Raw genomic sequence first — 6,126 nt, forward strand, 5'->3', positions numbered from 1 at the left:
CCTAAATCAACCCCACCCAGAACCAACTTCATTTCGCTAGAGTTAAATATTTATCTACCATTCGTCTATTTTACAATAGTGACAAACTATTGTGCAAAAAATTTCCTTGAGTTAGTAAGGACATGTTATTCTTTGAAAATACAGTGACATTTGTGTCTATGTCGGTTTTAGAGTATTTTCGCACACACACACACACACACACACGTGTGAATTATTCTAGTTATGTATTTTATTTTCTACGTGAAACATTAATATGATCCCTAAAGTCTGAAGAATTCAGTTAGTTTTATTCAGAGATTTTACAAGAGAATGCTGTATTTCACCCAGCCTAAGGGCAAGCTGGTGGAAGATCACTGACCAAGAAAGACACCTTTCTTTCTGGCACTAAAGTATTTTTCTCTTGTTTTATCCGTGCCCAAGAAAGTGCAGTGTAGGGAAAATGGAAGCTGTAGAATTGAACATAAAGTGATTTTCTTTGTATGACCTAGCATTCAAAGACGTGAGTGAGAAACGATGGAAATTCATATAAAACAGGCTATGCCACAGGAAGAAATGCGATTTTGTGAGGGGATATAGCTCAGTGGTAGAGCGCGTGCTTAGCATGCACGAGGTCCTGGGTTCGATTCCCTGTATCTCCATTTTCTTTTTCCTGTTGCTACATTTTTCTTAAGCGATTTCTTGCCATACTGATGCTCAGTGAAAGTTCCTTGTTGTCATTTTTATCTTCCACATATTATCTCTAAGTACTCTAAGGCCATCTTCGCATGACCAAAAAGACTAAGCAGTCCAATTAAGTGAGTTTGGAGGAAAAAAAAATGAATGTTAAGAAAGCAGTGACAAGATAGAGATAACACTTGCTCTAGCAGTATAAGGCTAAAGTGGAATTTTTTTAAAATTTTTTTTTCCTCAGGGTATTTGGAAAAAACCCAAATTCCATCTCTGGGGTGGATAAAACATGATTTCAAACAGAAGGTTAAAAACAAAGGTGTGTCAGAAGTGGGATTCAAACCCACGCCTCCATTGGAGACCAGAATCCTCGTTTGGAGGAAGTGAAACTTGAGTCTGGCGCCTTAGATCACTTGGCCATTCTGACACTTAGTTTTTGTCACTAGCTGCAGTTTCAAAAAGATGAGCAGGTCAGAGAACGTGAGCAACATGGTGCAAGGATTACAGTTGTAATCGGTCTGACAGCACCTAACAAAATAAAAATTCACTCCTACTAGAGAAAAAAATCCATTTTTTGTATCATTGCCTCCTTTGGGATGCTTGAAAACAGTTGTTTAAACCAGGTTTGACAAAGACTCCCATTGTCTTGTCTACTACGTCTCAATCACAGGCAGCTATAGAGCCAATAGAAACCATCAAACTACACTGCAGCTTGTCTACCTTTCCTAAACTCAGTTCCTGGGTATGGATGGGAGAGTCTCACCTCCTGAAATGGCTGCTAAAAAAGAAGTGGAGTGGGGGGTGGGTAGGGAGGGAGATATGCAACAACGAATGAATGGAAATCCATGTTCTCGGTAAACTTGCATTAAAATCTCAACTAAAATTAAAAAAAGAAGCAGAGTACAGACAACCTTATCCAAGCCCTCGGGTAAGGTCTACATGCTTTCAAAACAGCTGACACACGCTTTTCCGTCGATCCTACTTTGACCACAAGTAATTTCAGTGATCGATCCTGAACTGATAATGACTTTCATGAATTAATACAGGAATTTGATTTAAAAAACCCCAAGAATATGAAAAGATACTTTGTGTTTTAGGCTAAACCTGGAGACAATTTTGCAGAGGAAACTTACTAAGGATGGCTTGGGTGAGGGAGGCTGTTTTCCATAGGAAAGGGGGAGTCTTTATAGAAAAAGAAAGTGGTCTTTGCTCTTCTCTCTAAAAGCTGTCGTTATCCCTTGTAACCCCAGTCTGTGACAGGCTAGCCCTAAGATGATTTAGAGGCCACCCACCTGATCTGAGAGGGACTCACCTGTACGCCTCTGCATCTTTTCTGAGAATCAAGACGCCCACTGCTATGGAGTCAATTCTGACTCGTCAATCTACCCGAGGAGACCACCTTCTCCCGCAGAAGGCTGGTGTATTCGAAAGATCAAATTTTAGACTAGTTGTTGTTGTGAGGTGTTGTCGAGTAGGGTACGACGCACAGAGACCCTCTAAACAACGGATCTGAGCCCTGTCCGGTCCTGTGCCATCCTCACCATCTCTGACCCCCTCAAACCCCATTGCTGCAGTCACTGTGTCAATCCACCTGGCTGAGGGTCCTCTCCTCCGCCGTCCCCCGCCTTCCCAAGCATGATGTCCTCTGCAAGGAATAACTCTTTCTAGTAACGTCTCTAAAGTATGAGAGATGAAGCTTCGCCATCCTTGCCTCTGAGAGCAAAGCCTAGTGCTTAATACACTACGTCCCCAGAGCTCACACCTGTGCCAGGTCTGAAGAAAACATCACTGTGTTATAATTGCAAACAGTCTCTGACTTTCTGTAGTCACAGCAGACTCCTTTTACGCGAAGAGCAGATTGTGAAGAATTGCCAGACAGTATTTCTTCAGGAAAAAGCAAGGTTTTAGTAAACTTCATCTAAGAGTTAGAACGATGTGGAGCAAACAAACAAATGATCTTTGCTCTTCTTTCCTTTTCAAGGAAAACCTAGTAAACTTTCTGAGTTTCAGTGGGATTCAATTTCATAGCTGACGATCGACATTGCTTCTCGTCTCAACGCTGCATTTATCACATCCACGCACGGAGACGTCTGGAGCCCAAATAAAAACACAGCCTCACTTGCGCCCTCTACAGTCTGAGTCTGTCTGCCTGGCTACGCAAGTAGCCGCCAACAGCGGATGATGCCACATTTTTTCCCCATCAAGTCCAGCCTCTTGAGTGATTTGCTCAGTGTACACTTTGAATGTTGTTTTTGTTGATTGTCTTCGAGTCTAGCACGACTCATAGCGACCCTATGAACAAAAGGCCTGAAGTCCCTCTACAAATATCGACAAAGTTCGTAGAGTTTCCGGAGTCATGCTGTTTAGGAAGTGGATGCCACTACTGCTTCCAAACAGTTTGAACAGGCATTACAGAAAGGATATAACGGCGATGCACAACTTTCTCGAAAACATAATAATTAGACACTGTAAAACACCACCCCAAACTAAAAAATCCATTGCTATGAAATAGGAACTTACTCGTAGCTGATCCCCCACTAGGTTTCTGAGATTGTAAACCTCATGGGAGGAAACTGCACACCTTTCTCTGGTGGAGATGCTGTTGGAATTGAAACATTGGAGAGATGTAGCCTTTGGGTTAACAGCGCAACTGCGTAGGAACGGGGCCACTAGAGCCCCACTCACAAGAGAAGAAAAAGATCCTAACAAGATTCTAAAGCCATAATCGAAAAATCCTGTGGGTATTTGTCTAACACATGTATCGAATTTTCTGTCTTCAGTTTCATGGTCAGTACTCTAAAAAAGTCACTATTTCGAGTTCCTGAGCTCATTTCGTCTAAAGCAGCTGGTGATGTGTCTTAATATTAAACAACACAATACTCAAGGAGCGAAAAGTTTCAGGAAATAGCGCTTATTTTCAGAAAAAAATATTAGCAAGTACACTTCAGGAGGGGGTGTAGCTCAGTGGTAGAGCGTATGCTTTGCACGTATAAGGCCCTGGGTTCGATCCCCAGCACCTCCATAGTTTTCCATAGTTGGACTAGAGTCCAACTCAATCTAGAAGGAATTTGAGTTTTGTTATAAACTGTAATCTACTGGATTTCTTTCATGTTATCGTCGAGTCGAGTACTATTCATAGCGATCCTATGAACCACAAATCTGAACCCTATGCTATCCTCACAATCTCTGACACACTCGAGTCCATTGCGGCAGTCATCGTGTTAATCCATCTTGCTGAGGGTTCTTTGTCTCCTTCGCTGTCCCTCTACCTTTCCAAACATGATATTGTACTGCAAAAAATAGCTTTTCCTAACAACATGCCCGAAATACGTGAGACGAAACTTTGTTATCTTTGCCTCCAAGGAGCGCTGTGGCGGCACCTTCTCCAAGACATCGCTATTTGTTCTTTAGGCAGTCCTTGGGATATTCAGTACTCATCTCCAGGACCACAGTTCAAAGATAGCAATTCGTCTGTCATCCTTATTCACTGTCCAGCTCTCAGCAGCATATTAAGTTATTTGAAACTGCCATGGCCTGAATCAGGTACATTTTAGTTCTCAAACTAACATCTTTGCTTCTCAGTAATTTTGAGAGGTCCCTGACTGCAGACTTGCCTAGTGCAATACATCTGACTTCACTGGGGATTTTCCTGAATGTGCTTTTCTATTGCTATGCTATAAACGTCTATATCCCTTAAGATGAGTTCTGTGATAAACGGAAGGAAGACAATAGGAAAGAGCAGAAAAGAATAACTATATGCTAGCAAAATGTATTTAATCACCTGAAACATATGTATGCATGGTAAACTCTCACATTATACTATTAAAGAGAGAAAGTTTTGAAGAGTAGATGGGGGAGGAAGGGAAAGGCTCTGAATGTAAGCATTTTGAAGTCTGCTATATGAGAGAAAGAATGGGGGAAAGGAAAAGCTGTAACTGGGTGTTTTGGTTTGAATAGATTCCTGCAGAATCCATAATACTATCAGAAAGTTCAGTGCACCGGGCCCAGCTCACAATGTAGGATTCTTGAGTCCTCTTCTAATGTACATTTCCCCCCTCATTTTTTTTTAATTTAGTAGAATTTTATTACAAGAATCAGATCCATTTTGAAATCAGATTCATATGATTTGACCGGCCTCATTTCTGTAGCTGGAAAACTTCTAGCCTACTTTTTTCTGTGTGTGTGTGTGTGTGTGTGTTTTTCTTTTGTAAGCACAGGGTAGAAGGAAGAGAAAGGTTGATCTGCAGGGATTTTAGTCTGTAAGGAGATTAAAACTGAACAGTAGTGTAACATAGTCTACAATACCTTAGATCTTACTTGGATTAATAGCTACTGGAGTCTTAAAAGCTTCCAAGTGTAGAAAAACAACTTGTTAAAAGTGTAAAAGGATGCAAGAGGGGAAGGAGAGGAGCAGAGGAGTGAGGATGGACAGGGCAGAATTTGTGGGTTGCACAATTTGATGGATGGAGGGAGAGGTGGATAAAGGAAATGGGAAAGATCTGTCAGGGATCTGGAAATACAGGGCAATGGTGGGAGTAGTTCAATGTTGATTAATTTATAAAATACAATGAACCAGAATTATTGAAACACAATGTGAATTAAGAATAGTGTGAAACATAATGTGTATAAACTTTGTAAGCAAAGCAATATAAAATAAATTTGTGGTTGTTATTGTTATTGTTAAGTGCCATCGAGTCGCAGGCGACTCCTAGCGACCCTACAAAGGAAAGTCCTCAATGCTTGGGTGTCTTTCATCCTCTCTTCAGGTTCATACTGTTTCCAGAGGCAAGCTATTACGGAAGTGGATGCCACTCCTCCTTCCAAGCTTGTTTTAATCTGAGAGCTTCACCCCACTCTGTCCGCATTGCCTAACCAGCCATTAACACATTTGACACATCAGTGTCACAGTGTTCAGCCTCACAGCAACCACAAGTTACCGCTCTACAGTAACTTGTACACCAGGGCTATATGACCTAGAGGAATGTCTGAACAAAAACAATGAACACACACACAACATATATATACTTTTCATTTCCCCTCTTACGTCATATGTCATATTTATTATATAAATAAAATACCATAAACCATAAAGGGAATTGGATAGTGATGAAATCCTTCGTGGATGCATTTCCAAATCTTCTTTATAATTAATAAGTGATTTATGACCCTTCAGCAGCTTAAGTCAGTGGCAATCAAGAAACTTCCATTTCCCACAACAGGATAAAAATAACCGACCACGAAGGGACTTGAACCCTCAATCTTCTGATCCGGAATCAGACACCTTGTCCATTAGGCCACGCGGTCACCAAACAAGGAATGTCCCTACAGACCTATAAGTGAAAGTGTTGATGAAGGAGCTCTCGGTTTCTAACTTTAAAATTTAAATTTCTCAATCAGAGGAAATTTTAGCAGCACTTAAAGATATAATATATTGTGAAATTATAAAACGAAAAGACATCA

At 40.9% G+C, this 6,126-nt stretch overlaps 3 non-coding genes across 3 annotated transcripts; 2 read left to right on the forward strand and 1 right to left on the reverse strand.

The window, feature by feature from the left end:
* The first annotated feature begins 566 nt into the window (after positions 1 to 566).
* Positions 567 to 638, forward strand: TRNAA-AGC. The gene has a single exon. It is a non-coding gene; the product is annotated as a tRNA-Ala (tRNA).
* A 2,978-nt stretch (positions 639 to 3,616) lies between these two features.
* Positions 3,617 to 3,688, forward strand: TRNAA-UGC. The gene has a single exon. It is a non-coding gene; the product is annotated as a tRNA-Ala (tRNA).
* Positions 3,689 to 5,897: 2,209 nt separating this feature from the next.
* Positions 5,898 to 5,970, reverse strand: TRNAR-CCG. Its single transcript has one exon. It is a non-coding gene; the product is annotated as a tRNA-Arg (tRNA).
* Between the last annotated feature and the right edge of the window lie 156 nt (positions 5,971 to 6,126).

The sequence above is a fragment of the Elephantulus edwardii genome, unplaced genomic scaffold, assembly GCF_000299155.1.
Source record: "Elephantulus edwardii isolate Elephantulus edwardi_28Jun2011 unplaced genomic scaffold, EleEdw1.0 scaffold00433, whole genome shotgun sequence".
Taxonomy (NCBI): Eukaryota; Metazoa; Chordata; class Mammalia; order Macroscelidea; family Macroscelididae; genus Elephantulus; species Elephantulus edwardii.